This window comes from Spinacia oleracea, chromosome 3 (assembly GCF_020520425.1).
Source record: "Spinacia oleracea cultivar Varoflay chromosome 3, BTI_SOV_V1, whole genome shotgun sequence".
In the NCBI taxonomy this organism is placed as follows: Eukaryota; Viridiplantae; Streptophyta; class Magnoliopsida; order Caryophyllales; family Amaranthaceae; genus Spinacia; species Spinacia oleracea.
The window spans coordinates 75,441,330-75,465,299 of NC_079489.1; the positions used below are offsets into that span (position 1 = coordinate 75,441,330).

General features: G+C 38.6%; 2 non-coding genes across 2 annotated transcripts; one reads left to right on the forward strand and one right to left on the reverse strand.

Annotated features, from left to right (window-relative positions):
- Positions 1–1,446: 1,446 nt before the first annotated feature.
- LOC130470953 (small nucleolar RNA R71) lies at positions 1,447–1,553 on the forward strand. The gene has a single exon (XR_008931665.1). It is a non-coding gene; the product is annotated as a small nucleolar RNA R71 (small nucleolar RNA).
- A 20,125-nt stretch (positions 1,554–21,678) lies between these two features.
- On the reverse strand, positions 21,679–21,785 carry LOC130471028 (small nucleolar RNA R71). The gene has a single exon (XR_008931723.1). It is a non-coding gene; the product is annotated as a small nucleolar RNA R71 (small nucleolar RNA).
- Positions 21,786–23,970: the final 2,185 nt, after the last annotated feature.

Below are 23,970 nucleotides of genomic sequence, written 5' to 3' on the forward strand. Positions count from 1 at the left end.
AATTTACCTACTCTAACAGGCACATCTTCTAAGACACCTAGGGGGTATTTTACAGATCTATCGGCCATTTGCAGAGTTATGTTGGTAACTTTTAAATCACCCATGTTCAACTTAGTACATACAGACAGGGGCATGACACTAACACTGGCACCTAAATCACATAAGGCTTTGTCAATAAAAAGGTTGCCAATATTACACGGGATAGAGAAACTCCCGGGGTCCTTCAACTTGGGTGGAGACTTATTTTGTAGTAAGGCACTGCACTCCTCAGTAAATGCAACAGTCTCCACCTCACTAAATGCTCTCTTCCTAGTCAAGATGTCTTTCATGTATTTAGCATATGCAGGTACTTGAGTAATTAATTCAGTGAAAGGGACTGTTACCTGCAGATTCTTTACCACTTCTAAGAACTTACCAAACTGCTTGTCTAGCTTGTTCTTTAGCTGACGATGAGGGAAGGGAAGTTTGATAGGTGGAACTTGTATCTCAACTTTCTTCTCAACCCCTGTGTCAGCTTCCTTATCCTTGACCACCTTCTCACTTTCTCCTGGCACAGCACCACTAACAGATACTTCAACCCCTTCCTCTATAGTCATAGGTGGCCCATCATACTCATATCCACTCCGCAGAGTGACAGCATTTACAGACTCTCTAGTCACAGGTTGTGAAGGGAGTTGACCTTTGGGTCTCTCTGCAAGAGCGGTAGCCATTTGTGCCAACTGTTTATCCATGATCTTGTTATGAGCAGTGAGGGCATCGATTTTGGCATCCTTTTTGCTTAGAGATCTCTGCAATTCCAACATCATATTCCTCATCTCTACAAGCATGGGATCAGGTTGTGTGGGTTGAGGTTGTGGTGGTAAGCCAGGTGATCCACTAGGTTGCGAGTTGTAGTTACTCCGCGGTTGGTAGGGTTGTTGTGGTGGTGGAGGGTGTTGAATCTGGTGGGGGTTCTGAACATTAGTACTCCTATATGATAATAGGGGGTTGTTTTTATACCCCTCATTGTATGAGTTGGAATACGGATTTTTCTGCTTGTAGGACTGGAATGCATTGCATTGTTCGATGGAGCTCCGGCATACCTGTGCATAATGGCCTTGCATCCCACAACTATTACAGACATTAGCAGATTGGGCACTCATTGCAGCGACACTAGCATGTTGGGTGGATTGGGAAGATGCAATCTGTATATTGTCGAGCTTGTGATGTAGGGCAGTTAGCTGAGCAGTAAGCTGTTCAATAGAATTCATCTCATTCTTAACACCTCGGTCGGCAAAACCTCTAGGATTCCCATATTGGGCACTATGGATGGACATCTCCTCAATCACCTCCAAAGCTCTAGGCACCTCCAGTTGCATAAATCTCCCACTGGCAGCTGAATCCAAAAGACACCTAGACTCATTACCCAGACCATTGTAAAACTGCTGAACCAGGAACCAGTCATCCAAACCATGGTGTGGGCACTCTCTTTGCAAGTCCTTGAATCTCTCCCAAACTTCGAACAAACTCTCATCTACTTGTTGAGAGATACCTAATATCTGACCCCTCAGACGAGCTGTCTTCTCAGGTGGGAAATATTTAACATAGAATGCAAGGGCCAAAGAATTCCAATCGGTGATTTTCATAGCTGCGCGGTTGAGACTGTTAATCCATAGCTTGGCCTTCCCACTCAATGAAAATGGAAAGAGTATCTCCATAGTCTGCTCCGGTGTTAAATTCTTCTGCTTAATGGTGGCACAATACTGAATGAAAGACTGAATGTGGAGATTGGGATCTTCACCCTTTTCCCCACCGAATTGGTGTCTCTCGATCATGTTTATCAGTTGGGGTTCAATCTTGAAATTCTCGACCGCAATGGAAGGCATGATTGCCTTGGGAAGCATAGACAGACTTGGTTTAGAATAGTCTGTAAGCCTTGGCACAAGTGGGGGTGGTGGTGCTTGGTCACCCATCTCTGAATCTGTATGGAATAGATTGCTAATCAGATAGTCGGATTCAGAGTCAGAATAGTCTCTCAACTGTTCAACGAATCTACGCCGTCTACGAAAGGTCCGTTCATGTTCAGGATCGAACGAAGTTAGATCGCTGGTATGGACAGTCCTGGGCATAAACAAGCAAGAACTAGAAAACAGTCGTGAGATCCGGTCTCAAGGAACGGGAGTCCCTTGAGAAGTGACAAACAATAATCCAGAAAACAATTAATAACAGAAAATAAAACCGTTTCCCCGGCAACGGCGCCAAAATTTGACAGGCTAAATCGCACTCCTATCAAAGATAAACCTAACGTTCACCAACTAAAAATATAGCAAGGGAAGCAGGGATCGTATCCACAGGGAAACAATGTTCTTTCTACTATTAATTAACTAATCTAGACTACTGGTAACAAAGAATTGGATTGGTTTGTATATTAAGCTAAGGCAAATAATCAAACTGGAATATAACAATATTAAGGGAATCTAGGGCAGCGGTTCACCATAAATGCAGACCGGGATTGGACAACGGACAACAACAATTAATTAACAATCATAACTAGGAAAACATGCATCTCTCGAATCTTATGAATTCCTTAGGATAGAACAACTAGCGGGCTCTCGCTACGTACTAGAAATAATTCCTATCTAATAGCCACAGACCAAAAACATCAGATTTATACCTCTCGGCGCATAATCTAAGGTTAATCAAACTCAAATCAAAATAGTCCGGCCGAACAGAATTGACGAGCAATGATAATAAGCTATAGAAATTATAATCAATCAATCAAATAATCAAGTCCACATATAATCCCAATCATGCATTCATGGATCCCCTAAACCCTAGAAATTAAACTACTCACTCATGATAACTAATAACAAAGCGATTAACATAATGGAAAACATGATCAAAGCAATAGAATAAATTAAAGTAAGAAGCAATACCTAATTCTCCAACAATGGAAATTGAAAGCTTGTGTTTTTATATAAATCGAACTAAGTGTTTGAATTAATGTAGAGAGGAAATAAAACTTAGAAAAATAAACTAAAGGTTTAGTGCTGGAAAATAAGATGTTCCTAAAAAGTAAAACAAGTTTGCTTATATAGTTTTGCCAAAATAAGGCCTAAAAATGGAATTAAAAACGCGAAAAACTGCTGGAGGTTGGCGTCGCCCGATCGGGCGACGCTTCGCCCGATCGGGCGAATCACTCGATAGTCGGCCCGATCGGGCCAAAATCCGCCCGATCGGGCGGATTGCGAAATCTCCACAAAGCTTCCAGATTGACTGCCCGATCCGGATCGGGCGAGCTGCGCCCGATCGGGCGCGCGTTGATGAACTTGGCTTGCTTATAATTCCGCCCGATGGTTGCATTTCGCCCTCAGCTTCCAGGGCGATTTGCAATCTTCAATGTATTTCGCCCGTATCACCAAGTCTAACTCCCGGGACTCAACCATAAGCATCTAAGGCTCCCGAAAGTCGACGATGGAGGTCCCGAACTTCTCGGACTCATATAGTGGCCTTGATCAACAATGAAACGGGTCTAAAACGACCAATTTCTCATAATCAAACCTGAAACTCAAGGCACACTCAATAACACACATTAGTACTAGAAACGGCTCCTAAGAGCACGTTTGATACATAAAAGTACTAAGGGACGGGGGTAAAAACTCTATATAAAACGCATATATCAGGGACGAGGCAACGGTGCGTGAGGCTGGGCGAGCACACACCGCACGGCAGCGTGCCTTGCGCTGCAAGCAAAGGGGACGGTCGAAGGGGTGTGTGGGTGTGCCGCAAGGAGAGGAAAAGAGGAGAGATAGTGATTTCTGAATTTTTGATTTTGGGGGTTTGATATGAGGTCTATTTATAGGTTTTCTCTCCCTTGTGGGCTAGGTTAGGGTAATTTTGAGTTGGACTTGCTGTCGGGCTTAGTTCATTAACTTCCCTACAAGCTTTGTTGGGTTTAATTTAAATCAAAACGACCGGGCTTTAAGTTTATTAAATTCGTTTTTGAAATACGACCCAACAATTTCCGACTAAATAAATTCCTTGAATTTATTTAATAAAAATACGGTTTTCGAAATAATTAATATTTAAATTACTTAAAAATAAAAGCGCATTTAATTCTCTAAATGAAATTAATTTGTAAAAATACAACGAAATGCCTTATAAATATAATAAAATATATTTATAATAATAGAAAAATACGAGGTATTACATGTGATCTGTGTAACTGCACATCTGTGCATCTGTGTAAATGTACATCTGTACAAATGTGTGTGGACATGTCCTAAAAGTCTTGCAAGCATGTGTATATGTGTGGGGTGATGACCCCTAAAAGTATAGAGACCGTGTTTGGACAACCCTTCTCTATTCGTGTTCTCTTCCCCCAGTTAGTATATAAGTTTTAACGACAAAATATGTTCGATTTGCTAGAATAAGAAAATATTGTGAAAGAATTAGTGTTATGTGCATTTCAAAACCTCAAACATATATTGTTTTGCGTATTTCAGGTACGTTTTGATACGTTATCTATTATTCATAAGCACCAAAGAGTTATAGTTGTTGTGATTGGTTTGGAGAATTGATCATTGTGAACAATTAGGAATAGAGTACCTGTATTTCGAAAGGTATGTAATCGAGGAAAATTTATGTTTGATGTGAGAAATACAATATAGAGAATAGTTTTTAATAATTATTACATCTTACGATAGATATTGCTATTTGAGAAATACTAAGATTATGCCAGGCACTGCAAGTAGCTATGGAAAGTGAGTTGAGAATCCTGATGAGATATTTTAGATACCAATCTTTGCGAATATATTTTAAGTCCGTGGAAGTTGTGAGAAATAAAATCTTTAAGGTACTTAAGCATACGTGTAATACCTCGTATTTTTCTATAATTATAAATATATTTTATTATATTTATAAAGCATTTCGTCGTATTTATAAAGTATTTTTATAAATTAATTCCATTTAATGAGAATTAAATGCTTTTTATTTTTAATTAATTTAAATATTAATTATTCCAAAACCGTATTTTCATTAAATTCAATGAATTTATTTAATCGAGATTTGTTGGGTCGTATTTCGAAAACGAATTTAATTTAATTAAAGCCCAGTTGATTTTCCATGATCAAACCCAACAAAGCTTGCAAGGAGTTTAATGAATTGAGCCCGGACATAAGCCCAACTCAAACTACCATAACCTAGCCCACATGGGAGAGAAAAACTATAAATAGACCCTCTCATTAAACCCTCACAAAAATTTCAGCACTCCCTCTCTCTCCTCTCTTTCTCTCTCCTCTCTTTCTCTCTCCTTGCGGCACCCTCTCCTCTCCTCTCGTCCGACCAGCCTTGCGTGCAGCCCAAGGCACTCGTGCCCAGCCCCGTGCACGCAAGCCCTCGCTGCCCCTCTCTCCTTGCCTCGCCCCGCAGCACAGCGCCCTCGCTGCTGTTGTGTGTCGCGCGCCCATCGCCCTTGTCCCTCTCGCTCTTTGTCGCGTGCTCGTGTGCACTGCCTGCTGCGGTGCGTGCGTGTGTTGTCGTTGTTGTTGCGTTGTTTGTTCGACGCACACACACACAACACAATTAATTGTTGTGTATGTGTGTGTGTGTTGTTAATTGGGATAATCAAATTTTATTTTCAAAAATATTAATGTTCAGTTTTAAATTGATTTAATTGTTGTGATTAGTTTAAATATTTGGGTTGTTTAAATTAATTAAAACGGTTATGAACACCATATTGGGTTAGTATTGTGTTTTAATTAAAGAGATTGGTTTTGATGATTGAATTTATAATTTTCAGATTTAATAAGTTTATAAGGTGTTGATTTTTGAAGTCAAAACATGTTTTTGGAGTAAACTATTGTTAGGGTTTTGATTTCAAATTAATTAAGCGATTGATTCACATAATTTAATGACAATTTAAATTATGGGAATCAATTTAAATTTTCAGATTGTTTATAAGCTTAAAAAAGTTGGTTTTTAATGGTTTTAAAGCTAAAAGGTCAATGTTTTTATGTTAGGACTTGAGTTGACTATTTGAGACTATTAAATTAACGATTAACGATTGATTTCTAATTAAACTAAGAGTTTTAGAATCTTAAATAGTTGCTGGAAATTTAGTAAACATGGATAATAATTTAGTTCTCTTATTTTGTTTATAGGAGTTGATTTCTACTGAGTCGTGATTCGCACAGTGGCCCCCGTACTTAGGTATTCCAGGTACGTACAAGACTAGGGTGACCACCCATCCCTTGAGGACTTTGTGAAGTGTATTGGATGCGTATCATGTGAACTTATGTTATAATGAATTCATGTTTGATGATTGGGAATGATTATGTTATTATGAATTCATGTTTGATATTGAGAACGAGCATGTATTATTATATTGAATCTATGTGAACGAGCATGTTATGAATTGAATTATGCTTTATAGATTCTATTGAACTATCATGTTATGGACTTTTATAATCATTCAATTATGTCAAGCATGTTGTTCAAGTTGGTTTGCATGTATGAGTAATGCGCATGCAAGTTGTTATTATTATTATGCTATAGTACAGGATGTCTAGCATATATATTGAGCCAGTCGAATATTGCCAGTGAGAAATATATATTCTACCAAGGGGTAGAATATGTTAGAGAGTCTATGTGAATTGAATTAAGGACAATTCGTGCTAAGGGCACACCCCGCTTGTTAATAGGCAATGTCGGGTTATCTCAAACAGTGTTTTTCAGAAGGAACAATGGGAGTAATTTCACTTGAGTCTATGTTTGATCACATGTCCTAAAGAAGTAAAATAATGAAGTGTCATTGTTGAATTGTTTAATTGTTTGTATGTTGTGTCTTGTGTAGAGTCTTGAGTCGCCTTGAACATAATATACTAATTAACGTAAAGTGTAACCCAAAAGAGCTTCAAAACTCTTGTAACGTATATACCTTGAGTATGAACAATGGGGGGAGTCTTGCCGGAAAAGTTTTACTCCTAGAATGATACAAGGCGTTTCATTCTTCTTTTATTCCGTTGTGCATTGGAATTCCTGTTGGTATGGCCCGACTGTCGGTAGTAGCCCCACTTATTTTGGTGTATGGTTGGCTCCCATCACCCTTTTCTTTCCTTTTGAGGATACTTTACTTTACCCGTTTGAAGCTACTTTTTATTAATATGTGAGTCAAGAGTCGTGTCAAGTGTCGAGTATTGTCTCCATGTTTGTTTGTCTATTCGTTTATTATATGGATTTTGCATGTGGATTATTTAATCTGTCGAGTGAAGCATGTTAGGATAGAATGTTATTCTAGCTTGTTCGTACCCAGCTTTTGCTGACTTCGTGCTTCATGTCTTCTGGTCATGGCCTTTGCCTTAATGACCCTATGATGATCCATCAATTGCATTTGCATTGTTGGGGAGTAGATTTTCAATAAAGCAGGTTTGTAGAGATAAGTTGCGGGAGAAGTTATCATGGGATTCGAGTTGAGAGTTTTATTCTTCCGTAATTTATAAACTCTATTTTATTTAGTCATGACTACTACTAATACTATTTTCAGTTAATGGATTTTAAATGGTTTAATACCTTGGATTTGGGCCTCAGCGGTTCCAACTTGTTTTGATAACCATTAACTATTTATTTAATATGTTTTGAAAGTTAGTTAATTCCGCTGCGTAATTCTGGTAAATAGCCTTAGCCGTTATCACGGTGGCGGTAATATTTTGGTAATTCTGTGTTTTAAGTTGTAAAATGTTTTATAAAAAGCAAGGAATTATTAGGGTGTTACAAAGTGGTATTTGCAGAGCTCTAGTTTGAGAGCTGCTTTGCATTAATTAATAGTGCAAAGTGGTAAATCCTTAAACTACGATTGCAGAACTTTAGGATTTTCGAAAACTATTTTCCTAAATTCAAAATGCTGTTTTTGAGTACTCAAAATTTTGAAAAGCCAAATACCAATTATTTTAAGTATTTGAAATTTATTGATTTTATTTTAAATTATTCGAATTTATTAAATTCGAATGAATTTGAATTATATTTTTGAAATTCCGAAAGTTTTTTCTTTCTTTCGGAATTTCCAGATTTTTCAAAAATAAAAATAAAAATTTACTTTCGGATTTTTCCGAAATTTCAAAAAAAAAGAAAAAAAAAATATTTTTCTGAAATAAATATTTATTTATTTAATTACTTATTATTCCTTTTAATTATTTTCGAAAATAATCGAATTAATTTCTTAAATTATTCGATTACTTATTTTGAATTTTCGATTTTTAATTTTAATAATTTCGTATATTTTGAAGTTAATTATTAAATTAAATTAAATTTTTTTTATTTACTTTAAGTGAGGAAAGGGTAGAATAAGAAGGGTATAATTAGACTAAGTATTTGTTTAAGTTAAGTATGTATTGCTAATCAAGTATTTATGTGATTATGTCTTGATTATGTGATCTTTTAATTAAAGTTTGATCATGCCTTGTTTTGCTTTATGTTATTAATTGCATCACGATTCATGATTAAGCATGTACTTGTGCATTGAAATTGTATGGCTCAACGAAATTACTTTGTTTTTGGAACACTTTAGTAAGACTTTGTAGTTGTTAACTTTAAGGAGTTAAGATGTTGATCTCAAAGTACGCAAATCTAGGAAACCTAGAGAAGCTAGATTGTGAAACCCCACACATTTATGTGAAGAAGATCGAATTTGCTTGCAACTATTTTGCTACAGTGAAGAACCTACCTGAACTAAGGAAGAAAGATGTTATGGCAGAGATGGTTATTCATTGCTTACCTTCCAGGAACCCATACATAGAGCTTAAGAACCGATTTCGTGATATGCATATGGAAAATGGCATTCCTAATTACTACAAGTATGGTACTCCAGATGGTAGATGGAGATATAATTTGGAGATTATGACCACGGTTATAGAGCTTGCGGAGGAATGTTTTGATGATGGTAAGACAGTGGAAAACATCAACCTTACAGGATTAGATAATGATACAGAAACTCAGATGGATGAGGATAGTGATGATGATGTTGTTGAGATTGAGAACCCTAATCCTATCATCCCTGAACCTACTATTGAGATCTCCAGTGATACAGAAATTGAGCCTGAAACCAACAATGATGAAGTAAACAGTGTGCTACAACAGAACAATGAGGATATGGAGTATGAGTCTGATCTAGAGGAAGACTTTGATGACTTTGAAGACCATGAACACTCTTCACCAGTTTGTAGAGGTGGTTGGATAGTAGCATTTCAAAGACTTTTCTAATGTAATAGCTAGTGCTTAAATTTTAGTTAAGAAATAAGGTAGTAAACTACTATTTATGGTTTTAGTAGTTCAGTTTTGTGGTTTTTCGAATAAAGTAAGATCCAAAGGATGTATTATTTTCCCATTGAAGTAATAAAGTTTAGAATTCTTTCTTTTACCTCTAATCCTAAGTCTATGTTCTCTTTGAGCGTTTATCGCAAAAGAATTTCATGTATTTCTTCAATGAAATTATACTTGCAATGTGGTTCAATTTTCACCACTTGAACTTTGTGATGCGGACTAAGAGGAAAATCGGCCCATAACAGGCGCCTATCTTGCTTAGGGTCCGAAATTTCCATGTATGTGTAATAATTGTATGGCTAGTTAGTGCAATGTTTTAGTAAGGCAGTGTCCAACCTCAGTTGTTAAAATTAGTCTTTTGTTTTATTAAGGAGAAGGGAGATGACTACCCAAGGAATTGCCGATGTGCATGGTTAGGCAACTAGCTGAAGTAGTGCAAAACTTAGCACAGAATAGGAATAACCAGGGAGTTGATCCAGCTGGTGAGATGTTTAAGAAGGTAGCCCAAAGTAAGCCTCCTTTGTACCAAGGGGAGATAGACCCAACTGTACTTGAGAACTGGCTAAGGGAGTTCGATAAGCTTATCGTAGTTGTCAATTGCCCGGAAGACCTTAGGGTTAATAGTGCTGTTTATTACCTTAGGAGAGAAGCTGATTTGTGGTGGCAGAGGTGTGAGAATGCTTTGAGAGCTACCCCTGGATTTGAATGGGAATCATTCAAGGTAGCTTTAAGGAACAAGTTTTACCCACCATACCTGAAGAAGCAGAAAGCCCAAGAGTTCATCGAGTTGAAAATGGATGGGATGTCTGTGACAGAGTACTATTCTAAGTTTATAGAGCTGTCTAGATTTGCACCGGAAGTGGTGGCAACGGAGGAGCTTAGAGCCTAAATATTTGAGAGCGGATTGACTATGGATTTGCAACTGATGCTTGCTGGAGAGACATTTACATCTCTTGACACCCTATATGGAAAAAATGCCCATTTGTATGGCCTGCAGCAAAGGAAGAATGGAATTGGTGAGAAGAGGAAGGATGTTGGTAACCAAAACCAAGGTGGTGGCCAGCAGAATCAGGGGAACTTTAAGAAAAACAAAGGAAACAACCATTTCCAGTTCAGGGGAAGCCAGGGTGGAAACAGGAACAAATTTCACAATAACAATGGAGATAAGAATCAGTCTGCAGGGAATGGAACTAGAGTCTATGAGTGTAGACGTTGCCATACTAATCACCCAGGTCGAGACTGTAATGGAAACACAGTTGTCTGTAGGTTTTGTGAGAATCTAGGCCATAGAGAATTTGAGTGTTGGGCTATGAATGGGAAACCCAACCAAGTCAACCAAGGCAACCGCCAGAACAACAATCGAAATAACCAAAACCGAAATGGAGGGAACAATGGTGGAAACCAAAGGGGTAACCAGAATGGTAACAATGGCAATAATGGCCAGGGTAATGGAAAGCCCGGAGGGAACTATCAGCAGAATGGGAACCGAAATGCCAATGGAAATGCCAATGGAGGTGGCTATAACAAGGGAGTTGCCCAAGGAAAGCTGAATGTGATCACTAGGCAGGAAGACGAAAACTCGTCTGACGTCATAACTGGTACTTTTTCTATTAACTCCATTTTAGTTAATGTACTATTTGATTCTAGTGCGACTTATTCATTTATAGCAAAGGGTATCTTAGAGAAGTTAGGATTGAAAGAACTTGAAGAGATTGAAGTACCCGTAGTGATACCAACCGGTGAGATTGTGAAATGCACTAAGATCCATAGGGATGTACCGTTAACCATAGCCAAGACCATATTCTTGTCTAGCCTAATTGAGTTTGAGTTAGGAGATTTAGATGTGATTTTGGGAATGGACTGGTTGGCCATGTTCAAAGCTAAGATTGACTGTGAGAAGTAGAAGATTCACTTGAAGTCTAGTCTAGGAAAGGTTGTGTCGTATCGCCGTTTTGGGAAGCCTAGGAGTGTAGGAATCGTCACGGCAATGGAACTCGTGAAGTTAATACATAAAGGGAACCCTGTTTTCTTATGCAATGTAAGAGACCTAGACCATGTGATGAAAGAGCAACCAGGGGATATTGCAGTGGTGAGTGAATTCCTAGACGTGTTTCCGGAAGAGATCCTGGGAATGCCGCCCAATCGACCAATCGATTGTACCATAGACTTAGCACTCGGAACTGCACCTATCTCAAAAGCCCTATACCGGATGGCTCCAGCAGAAATGAGTGAGTTAAAAGGTCAACTTGAGGAATTTCTAGGGAAAGGTTATATCAGGCCAAGTGCATCGCCTTGGGGAGCACCAGTCTTGTTTTTGAAGAAGAAGGACGGAAGTATGAGACTCTGTATAGGCTACAGGGAGCTCAATAAAGTCACAATCAAGAATAAGTATCCTTTGCCTAGGAAAGATGATCTATTTGACCAATTGAAAGGAGCGGGAATGTTTTCAAAGATTGACTTGAGGTCAGGTTATCATCAGTTGAGAATCGCAGAGCACGATATACCAAAGACTGCATTTAGGACTAGATACGGTCATTATGAGTTCACAGTTATGCCTTTTGGGTTAACCAATGCACCTGCAATCTTTATGGACTTAATGAACCGAGTATTCCATGCATTCTTGGACAAGTTTGTAGTGGTTTTCATAGATGATATTCTGGTCTACTCCAAGAATGAGGAGGATCATGCGGAACACTTAAGGTCAGTGTTGAGTACCCTGAGAGACAACCAGTTGTATGCCAAATTCTCGACGTGTGAGTTCTTAGGACATTTCGTATCTAAGGAAGGAGTTGCAGTGGATCCTGCAAAGATAAAAGCCGTTAGTGAGTGGCCTACACCTAAGAGTGTCACCGATATTCGGAGTTTTCTTGGTTTAGCGGGTTATCATAGACGCTTTGTGCAAGAATTTTCTAGAATCGCCAAACCAATGACAACCTTGATGAAGAAAGAAGCAAATTTTGAGTGGAATGACCAGTGTGAGGAGGCGTTCCAAGCCTTAAAGACGTGATTAACAACTGCGCCAGTGTTAACTTTTCCAGATGAGAACGGTACTTATGATGTATATAGTGATGCCTCTAAGAATGGTTTAGGGTGTGTGTTGATACAGAACGGGAAAGTGATTGCGTATGCATCGAGGCAATTGAAGCCATATGAGTCCAATTACCCTACCCATGATTTAGAGTTAGCCGCCATAGTGTTTGCATTAAAGATATGGAGACACTATCTGTATGGTGTGAAATGTAGGATATTCACGGATCATAAGAGTTTGAAGTACATTTTCACACAGAAGGACTTAAATATGCGCCAACGAAGGTGGTTGGAGTTAATCAAGGACAATGATCTGGATATTCAATACCATGAGGGAAAAGCCAATGTAGTCGCAGATGCCTTGAGTAGGAAATCAAGTCATGGTGTGAATGCGTTAGTAGTTGCTAACGAGCTGTGTAAGGACATGCATCGATTGAATCTAGAAATAGTGAGTGGAGAATGCCTTGAGGGTATGATGAGTGCCTTAACCATCCAGTCGTCGGTATTCGATGAAATCAGGGAGAATCAGGCTGGTGATGTTAAGTTAGAGCGGATCAAGGAAAAGATTTCGCAAGGAAAGGAGATTGATTTTAAGATCCATGAGGATGGAAGTTTGAGGTATAAAGGACGATGGTGTGTACCTCAAAAGTGTGGTGAACTAAAGGAGAAGTTGACGAGAGAAGGTCACAATACGCCATATTCTGTTCACCCGGGAGGTGACAAGTTGTATAAGGATCTGAAGAAGGTCTATTGGTGGCCAAGGATGAAAATCGAAGTGGCTGAATTCGTGGCAAGGTGTTTGACTTGTCAGAAAGTTAATATTGAGCATAGGAGACCTCAAGGGAAGGTCCAACCTTTAGAGATTCCGAGTTGGAAGTGGGACTGTATCTTAATGGACTTTGTCACTTGTTTACCCAAGTCGAAAAGTGGAAATGACACCATTTGGGTAGTAGTGGATAGGTTGACTAAGTCGGCAGTGTTCATACCAATGAAAGAAACCTGGAAGATGGAACAACTTGCCAAAGCTTACATCAAGCATGTAGTGAGATTACATGGAGTTCCTAAGGATATCGTATCAGATAGAGATTCTAAGTTCCTTTCGAATTTCTGGAAAAGTGTGCAGAAGAACTTTGGTACCACATTGAAAATGAGTACAGCTTTCCACCCAACCACAACTATTCAAACCTTAGAAGATATGCTAAGAGCTTGTGTGATTGATTTTCAAGGTGGATGGGAAGATAGCCTAGATCTAATTGAGTTCTCATACAACAATGGCTATCATGCCAGTATTGGGATTGCACCATTCGAAGCCCTGTATGTACGAAAATGCAGAAGTCCACTATGTTGGAGTGACATTAGTGAAACCGTCGTATTAGATCCCCAAATGATAGAGAACACTATGAATCAGGTTAGGACTATTCAATCCAAAATCCAAGCCGCGCAAGATCGCTAAAAGAGCTACGCAGATTTAAAGCGTAGGGATGAAGAGTTCCAAATAGGCAACAAAGTGTTGCTTAAGGTTTCCCCAATGAAAGAAGTGATGAGGTTTGGGAAAAAAGGAAAACTTAGCCCAAAGTATATAGGCCCATATGAGATCCTAGAACGGATAGGGAAGGTAGCGTATAGACTAGCCTTGCCCATGGACTTGCATAGAGTACATAATGTGTTTCATGTATCTCAGTTGAGAAAGTATGTCCCGGATAAGTCTTACGTACTGCAACCGGAGACCATAGAGTTAGACCAAAGTTTGACATTTGAGGAAAGACCTGTCAAAATACTCGATAGCAAAGTGCGGAGTACACGAACTAAGGATGTTAAGATCGTTAAAGTGTTGTGGTCTAACCAAGAGTCTGAGGAAGCTACCTGGGAAGCGGAGGAGGAAATGAGAAAGAAACATCCCGAGCTTTTTCCCGAGGTTAGTTGAGTTACGGGGCCATAACTCGTTTTCTTTAAGGGGCGTAGAGTGCGGTAGAATTTCGCTCTTTTTACCTTAATAACCCAATTTATCATTTAAGATATGCTTGAATCGTTGTTTCCAGTGAAGTTTCACTGTTTATTGTCATGTTAAATTACTTAAAGAGTACAGCAACTAAAACTTTTTGCAAAGAAAACACACTAAAGTCTCATAATAGTCTCAAGTCTAGTTTTAAAGTTGTGATTTCCGTGCCCAAGTTTCGGGACGAAACTTCTTTTAAGGAGGGTAGACTGTAATACCTAGTATTTTTCTATAATTATAAATATATTTTATTATATTTATAAAGCATTTTGTCGTATTTATAAAGTATTTTTATAAATTAATTCCATTTAATGAGAATTAAATGCTTTTTATTTTTAATTAATTTAAATATTAATTATTTCAAAACCGTATTTTTATTAAATTCAATGAATTTATTTAATCGGGATTTGTTGGGTCGTATTTCGAAAATGAATTTAATTTAATTAAAGCCCAGTTGATTTTCCATGATCAAACCCAACAAAGCTTGCAAGGAGTTTAATGAATTGAGCCCGGAAATAAGCCCAACTCAAACTACCATAACCTAGCCCACATGGGAGAGAAAAACTATAAATAGACCCTCTCATTAAACCCTCACAAAAGTTTCAGCACTCCCTCTCTCTCCTCTCTTTCTCTCTCCTTACGGCACCCTCTCCTCTCCTCTCGTCCGACCAGCCTTGCGTGCAGCCCAAGGCACTCGTGCCCAGCCCCGTGCGCGCAAGCCCTCGCTGCCCCTCTCTCCTTGCCTCGCCCCGCAGCGCAGCGCCCTCGCTGCTGCTGTGTGTCGCGTGTGCCTCGTCCCGCCCAGCAGAGCTCGTTGCTGTGTTGCGCGCCCAACGCCCTTGTCCCTCTCGCTCTTTGTCGTGTGCTCGTGCGCACTGCCTGCTGCGGTGCGTTTGTGTGTTGTCGTTGTTGTTGCGTTGTTTGGTTGACGCACACACACACAACACAATTAATTGTTGTGTGTGTGTGTGTGTTGTTAATTGGAATAATCAAATTTTATTTTCAAAATATTCATTTTTCAGTTTTAAATTGATTTAATTGTTGTGATTAGTTTAAAATATTTGGTTTGTTTAAATTAATTTAAACGGTTATGAACACCGTATTGGGTTAGTATTGTGTTTTAATTAAAGAGATTGAATTTATAATTTTCCGATTTAATAAGTTTATAAAGTGTTGATTTTTGAAGTCAAAACATGTTTTTGGAGTAAACTATTGTTAGGGTTTTGATTTCAAATTAATTAAGTGATTGATTCACATAATTTGATGACAATTTAAATTATGGGAATCAACTTAAATTTTCAGATTGTTTATAAGCTTTAAAAAGTTGGTTTTTAATGGTTTTAAAGCTAAAAAGTCAATGTTTTTATGTTAGGACTTGAGTTGACTATTTGAGACTATTAAATTAACGATTAACGATTGATTTATAATTAAACTAAGAGTTTTAAAATCATAAATAGTTTCTGGAAATTTAGTAAACATGTATAATAATTTAGTTCTCTTATTTTGTTTATAGGAGTTGATTTCTAGTGAGTCGTGATTCGCACAGTGGCCCCCGTACTTAGGTATTCCAGGTACGTATAAGACTAGGGTGACCACCCATCCCTCGAGGACTTTGTGAAGTGTATTGGATGCGAATCATGTGAACTTATGTTATAATGAATTCATGTTTGATGATTGGGAATGATTATGTTATTATGAATTCATGTTTGACATTGAGAACGAGCATGCATTATTATATTGAATCTATGTGAACGAGCATGTTATGAATTGAATTATGCTTTATAGATTCTATTGAACTATCATGTTATGGACTTTTATAATCATTGAATTATGTCAAGCATGTTGTTCAAGTTGGTTTGCATGTATGAGTAATGCGCATGCAAGTTGTTATTATTATTATTATTATGCTATAGTACAGGATGTCTAGCATATATATTGAGCCAGTCGAATATTGCCAGTGAGAAATATATATTCTACGAAGGGGTAGAATATGTTAGAGATTCTATGTGAATTGAATTAAGGACAATTCGTGCTATGGGCACAACCCGCTTGTTAATAGGCAATGTCGGGTTATCTCAAACAGTGTTTTTGAGAAGGAACAATGGGAGTAATCTCACTTGAGTCTATGTTTGATCACAAGTCCTAAAGAAGTAAAATAATGAAGTGTCATTGTTGAATTGTTTAATTGTTTAATTGTTTGTATGTTGTGTCTTGTGTAGAGTCTTGAGTCGCCTTGAACATAATATACTAATTAACGTAAAGTGTAACCCAAAAGAGCTTCAAAACTCTTGGAACGTATATACCTTGAGTATGAATAATGGGGGGAGTCTTGCCGAAAACGTTTTACTCCTAGAATGATACAAGACGTTGTTTCATTTTTCTTTTATTCCGTTGTCCATTGGAATTCCTGTCGGTATGGCCCGACTGTCGGTAGTAGCCCGACTTATTTTGGTGTATGGTTGGCTCCCATCACCCTTTTCTTTCCTTCTGAGGATACTTTACTTTACCCGTTCGAAGCTACTTTTTATTAATATGTGAGTCAAGAGTCGTGTCAAGTGTCGAGTCTTGTCTCCATGTTTGTTTGTCTATTCGTTTATTATATGGCCTTTGCATGTGGATTATTTAATCTGTCGAGTGAAGCATGTTAGGATAGAATGTTATTCTAGCTTGTTCGTACCCAGCTTTTGCTGACTTCGTGCTTCATGTCTTCTGGTCATGGCCTTTGCCTTAATGACCCTATGATGATTCATTAATTGCATTTGCATTGTCGGGGAGTAGATTTTCAATAAAACAGGTTTGTAGAGATAACTTGCGGGAGAAGTTATCATGGGATTCGAGTTGAGAGTTTTATTCTTCCGTAATTTATAAACTCTATTTTATTTAGTCATGAATACTACTAATACTATTTTCAGTTAATGGATTTTAAATGGTTTAATACTTTGGATTTGGGCCTTAGCGGTTCCAACTTGTTTTGATAACCATTAACTATTTATTTAATATGTTTCGAAAGTTAGTTAATTCCGCTGCGTAATTCTGGTAAATAACCTTAGCTGTTATCACGGTGGCGGTAATATCTTGGTAATTCATGTGTTTTAAGTTGGAAAATATTTTATAAAAAGCAAGGAATTATTAGGGTGTTACAATACGTCATAGCCTTGCCTTGTTTATTTGATCAATATGTTTTGATTCAAAGTTTTCCTATGAAGTGATTTAAATTGTTGCAACTTGATTACCAAGCATCTTTTGAAATATTATTTTAATCGTTTCGAATCAGTTTTATCTTTGAAATTCAGTCATGACTCATGTTTTGAAGCTACCAAAATGAATTTTAGGTTGGACAGTGTGTACTCAGTTTCCTTGACTTTGTTCTTTGAACATGTCCTGGTGGGGGCAGATTTATTTTCAGTGATTTTGCAGGTATTGGGGCTCAGATATAGATCAAGGATGTAAATGTGGAAGAAATTTGTTAGCTGGAATACTGTGAGAGAGCTTAGGATTTGTAATAGTTTAAGTTATCTTTGTTTTGTGAAATTTCTAAAGTTAACTGTGGGAATTAATCAGGTTTAATCTCGTATTTTGCATCCTAAGTTTGATTAGTTAGAGATAAGTATGTCTAATTAGAAGCTTAAAAGAGCGGGCTGTTACACATGTCCTCATATAAGAAGCCGACCAATCAGATAACTAGGATTTTGGAACAAATCCTTAAACCCTAGCTTTATAAATAGTCCAAATCCCAAGGTGAAAGGATAATCAATTCATTCTCACCTACCTTAATTATTATGCTCTAACTTCTCTCTAAGAACACTTTCTCTCTCCATCAAATACTTACTTTGGCATCGGAGGGAATATTCCTACGGGAATATTCTTGTTATGTAGGTTGTAAGAAGATTGTGTCAGCGCATACCTGATACCCCCGTGGAAAGGGTGACACGTCAGTACCAGCGAAAGTTCCCACATCATTTGGCGCCGTCTGTGGGGAGGTACAGTATCATGATAGACTTGCAACCTGACACGGATGAGCATAAGGATGACTCAAGAGAAAGGCGTCCACGCGAAAGGAGCCCCTCACGAAATATTCTCCACATAGAAGAAGCCAATCGAATCGCTAATTTCGGGAATACTCCACACTGTGTCCCTGAGATAGAAGTGGTAAGTGAAGAGGATCATGACACTGGGATACCTCCTCCTAGTGGACACCTCAACCCCAGTGTTAGAGACGATGTGTTAGATGAAAACCTGGACCTTCCAGTTTCAGTGGGGGCGTTACGAGAGATCTTGGATGGGTTTCAACAGCAGATGAACCAAACCTTTAATAAAAATGAGCACCATACTGCAAGAGGAAATTAGAATAAACATGCTAATATACAATACAAGTGCTGAGAGAGCAGCTCTAGGAGGGCAAGTTAGCCTTGAATTTAATTGGATAAATAGGATGCCTCTTGGATCAAATGTTTGGAGGGCTGGGGAAAGTTCTCGGCAAGTGGTCAATAGGCGCGTTAATCCCATTGCAGAGGGGCAAGGTTTAGAGCACAATAGTCGGACACTCCTTACTCAACGTGAACATGCAACACGACCGTACATACCATCATCCAAAGGAATTCCTTCAGCCATCCAACGTCCTCCAGCTAGACGGCAAGAGCACTATGAGGCCGAGTCTGAGTTATCAGACACTAGATCTACTCTAGTCATGGATGAAATTCTGTAGGGCTTTTTTTTTTTTTTTTTTTGTATTTGCATTACATTTGCTCTTGTAGTGGTATTTTTCGTATTTCGTATAGCTTGTACATTGAATTTTGTATGTAAGTTATGAGAGCTTGATGAATCTCATTTAAGACTCACCAAAGTCTCTAACTTGTCCAATTTGTCAAGTGTGTGATCAACTAGGTTTGACTTGATCTTTTCAATCCCACCCCAAAAGGGGAGCCAAATTCTAGGTTCACACATATTATGTAATTGAATTTGAACATAGAAAGTCAAAGCTCAAAATATAAGAAAGTGCGCAAAGTACCCCTACGGCTTTCAAATATTGAACTTTGACGGAGTCGCCACCAAACATTTTAAGGGTCCTGTTTGGAAGGACAAAAGTTGACTCTTTTTGGACAAAGTATTGAATCTTGAAACCGAATGTGTGAGATTCGGGTACGGGAACGAACCGCTTATTTTGGTAGGCTTTAGAAACACATTCAAACATAAGACAATGATTGTTTTGTGAAATCCTAATCATAGCACTAGGTTGGTTGAATCATGCATTTAGAAACATTAAAATTGCCACTTGTACGTGGTGATGTGTATTTTATATAGAGTTTTTACCCCCGCCCCTTAGTACTTTTCTGCGTTAAATGAGCTGTTAGGAGCCATTTTTAGTACTAATTTATGTTATGAGTGTGCCTTGAATTTCAGCATTGTTTGATGAGAAATTAGCCTTTTTAGGCTCGTTTCACGATGATAATGGCCACTACACGGTTCCCGAGTAGGTTCGGGATGATCATGGTCGGCCTTTGGGAGCCTAGGATGTCTATGTTCGAGCCCCGAGAGTTAGACTTGGTACTATGAGTGAAGGACGATGCATTTTGCTAATCGCCCTACGATTTTAGGGCAAGTGGAAGAAATCAGGCGAAGAAAAAGAGCATTTGCCAGTTTCAACACGTGCCCGATCGGGCGGGCTTCACCAGGTGCCCATCGGGCGCCCATCCTGCAGTCACTGTGAAGCCATTTTCATCCGCACGATTGGGCAGAATTTCGCCCGATCGACCTATTTCTCGAGCAGAATGCCCGATCGGGCGGCCGTCTGCTCGATCGGGCGACGCCAACCTCTGAGCTTTTTCGCTTACTTTATTTCCGGTTTTCGCTTGTATTTTTGGCAAGCTATAAATATTAAGCCCTTACATTTTAGTTGGACATCTTATTTTCTATTATTGAATACTTAGTTTATTTCATGCTTAGTTTTATTCTCTCAAATTGTTAAACACTTGGTTTTATTTTCAATCAAAGTTTCAATTTTTCATTCATTCTTCCGTTCTTCGTTTAGGTATTAATTCTTACCTTGCTTTATTATTTTGTTTTAATTATGTTTTCAATAATATTATTTTCTTTGTTTATTATTAATATGAGTGAGTAATCTAATTTCTAGGGTTTAGGGGATCCAAAAATGTATGATTGAGGATTGTATTAGATATAAATTTCTGATTATTAACTATAATTTCTATAGCTTGTTTTGGTTGTTCGTCAATTCTGTTCGGCCGGACTATTTTGATTGAATTTGATGAATCTTAGGTTATGCGCCGAGAGGTAAAAATCTGATGTTCATGATATGTGGTTATAGATAGGATTTATTTCTAGCACATAGCGAGAGCCTGCTAGTTGTAATTTCCTAAGGAATTCATAAGATTCGAGAGATGCATGTTTTCCTAGTTATGGTCACTAATTGTCTACTATTGTCTGTCGTCAATCCCTAGTCTGCATTTGTGGTGAACTGTCGCCCTAGATTCTTTTAATATTGACATTTTCGTATTTTATTATTGTCGTAGTATTAATCAACCAAATCAACCATTTTTGTTATTCCCAATAGTCTAGACTTGTCATTTAATAGTAGAAAGAACGTTGTTTCCCTATGGATTCGATCCTGACTTCCCTTTCTATTTAGCTAGTGCTTTTAGGTTTATCTTTGATAGGAGTGCGATTTAGCCTGTCAAATTTTGGCACCGTTGCCGGGGAAACGGTTTTATTTTCTGTTATTAATTGTTTGTTCTAGATTATTGTTGGTTACTTCTCAAGGAACTCCCGTTCCTTAAGACCGGATCATACCCGTTTGTAGTTTCTTTGTCTATGCCCAGGACCGTAGGTACTAGTAATGAAAGGACCTTCCGTAGACGAAGATACTTTATCGCAGAGTGTGGGAATTACTCTTACTATGATTCTGATCATATTCTTTGCGATTTTTTTCCTTCAGATACAGATACAGTTTCAGAGATAGAGATGGGTGACGAAGTAGTTGAGTTGAGGCTTACAGACTACTCTAAGTCAAGTCTGTCCGTGCTACCTAAGGCAATCATGCCTTCTATTGCAGCTGAGAGTTTCAAAATTGAGCCTGCATTGATAAATATGATTGAGAGACTCCAGTTCGGTGGGAGAAAGGTGAATACCCAAATCTTCACATTCAATCCTTCATCCAATATTTCTCTACCATTAAGCAGAACAATGTGACTCCGGAACAAACTATGGAGATGCTTTTCCCGTTCTCTCTGAGTGGAAAGGCAAAGTTGTGGATCAATGGGTTGAATCGGGCGGCAATGAAAATTACTAACTGAGAATCTTTGGCCCTTGAATTCTATGTGAAATACTTCCCACCTGAGAAGACAGCTCGTCTGAGGAGCCAGATCATTGCTATTACTCAACAGGAAGATGAGAGTTTGTTCGAGGTCTAGGAAAGGTTCAAGGATTTACAGAGAGAGTGCCCACACCATGGTTTGAGTGAGTGGTTCTTGATTGAACAATACTATAATGGTCTGGGTAATGAGTCTAAACTTATTTTGGACTCTGCTGCTAGCGGGAGATTCATGCAACTTGCTGTGACTAGAGCTACGGAGGTGATTGAAGAGATGGCCATTCACAATGCCCAGTATGGGAATCCTAGAGATCTATCTAACAAGGATGGTAAGCATGACCTAAAATCCATAGAACAACTGACTGCCCAATTGACTGCCCAATTGACTGCTTTACATTACAAGTTCGATAATATGCAAGCAGCAACATCTCAATCACCTCAACCTGTTAGTCTAGCTGCAATGAATTCTCAAGCCGTTAATGTCTGTGATAGTTGTGGGATGTCTGGTCATTATGCACAGGAATGTAGGAGCTCCACTGAACAATGTAATGCATTCCAGGGCATCAAACAGAATAACCCGTACTCTAATTCCTACAATGAGGGGTTATAAGAATAATCCCCTAATGTCATACAGGAGTACTAATATTCAGAACCCACACCAGGTTCAACATCCCCCATCACCACAACAACCTTACCAACCAAGAAACAATTATAACCAACAGTCTGGTGGACCACCTGGGTTCCCTAGACAACAGACACCACCTCCACCACCACAGCCCCAACCAACACAGTCTGATCCTATGCTAGTGGAGATGAGAAACATGATGATGCAGAAATCTCTGAATGAAAAGGATGTTAAAATTGATGTTCTTGCCGCTCATAACAAAATCATTGATACTCAGTTGGCACAGATGGCTACTACTCTTGCAGGGAGACCAAACTCCCTTCACATCCTGAGACTAGAGAAACTGCTAATGCTATTACATTGTGGAGTGGAAAAGGGTATGATGGCCCTTCTATGCCTATTAAGGTTGATTCTGAGGTGTCTGCTAGTGGTTTGGTTGATAAGGAAGCTGAAATGGTAGTCATGGATGGGAAACAAGATGACAAGGTAGTCTGTGGAAAAGAGGCTACAACTGAGGTTAAGAAAGGGACAGATATTCAAGTACCACCTATTGCACTCCCCTTCTCAAACCGGTAACTCAAGAGTAAACTAGACAAACAGTTTGGCAAATTCTTGCATGTGGTAAAAAACTTGCGGATAACGGTTCGTTTTACTGAATTGATTTTACAGGTTCCTGCATATGCTAAGTTTATGAAAGATATTTTGACCAGGAAACGTGCTTTTTGTGAGGTAAAGACTGTAGCTTTTACTGAGGAATGTAGTGCTTATTTACAGAACAAGTCTCCACCCAAACTTAAAGACCCCGAGAGTTTTTCTATCCCATGTAACATTGGCACCGTTTTTATTGATAAGGATTTATGTGATCTAGGTGCTAGTGTGTCTGTTATGCCCTTGTCTGTCTGCACTAAATTGAACATGGGTGAGCTTAAAGTTACTAATATCACTTTGCAAATAGCCGACCGTTCTTTTAAATACCCCTTAGGTGTTTTAGAGGACGTCCCCGTTAGAGTAGGTAAATTCTATATACATGTGGATTTTGTAGTACTAGACATGCAAGAGGATTCTCAAATTCCCATTATCTTAGGTAGACCCTTCCTTCACACGGCAGGGGCAGTCATTGATGTTAAAAGTGGGAAATTGACTTTGTTTGTTGGGGATGATAAGGTTAATTTAATCATAATAGTGCCTTAAAGAGTCTCATGCTAGAGGAAGAACAATGCTATCGAATTGATGTACTTGATTTTATTATGCGAGATAACGTCTCCCAAGTTCTCGAAAGGGATCCCTTGGAGGCAGTGCTTTGTTGTGAATCTTCTACAGGTGATAGCAGTTCTTGGAGTGCTGAAGTGGTTGCTCTAGAGTTAGCTCTTGATGGTGGAGAGCTTAAACCCGAAGAGAGCACCAAAGTGAGGAGGTTAGTTTGGTCGGTTTATTCTGCAAAAGAGGTAAAGAAACCCAAACTTAAACCTCTTCCTGCCAACTTCAAATATGCATTTTTGGATGATGAACAGCTTTGCCCTGTGATTTTCAGTACTGCACTTGATGTAGACCAGTTGTTCCAACTTCTTAATGTGTTGAAAAAGCACAAAAAGGCCATTGGGTACAGTATTGACGATGTAAAGGGTATTAGCCCAGATTTTTGTATGCATAGGATTGATGAGCGACATTTATGTCGCTCCTAGCTTAGGATTTCATGTTAGTTTA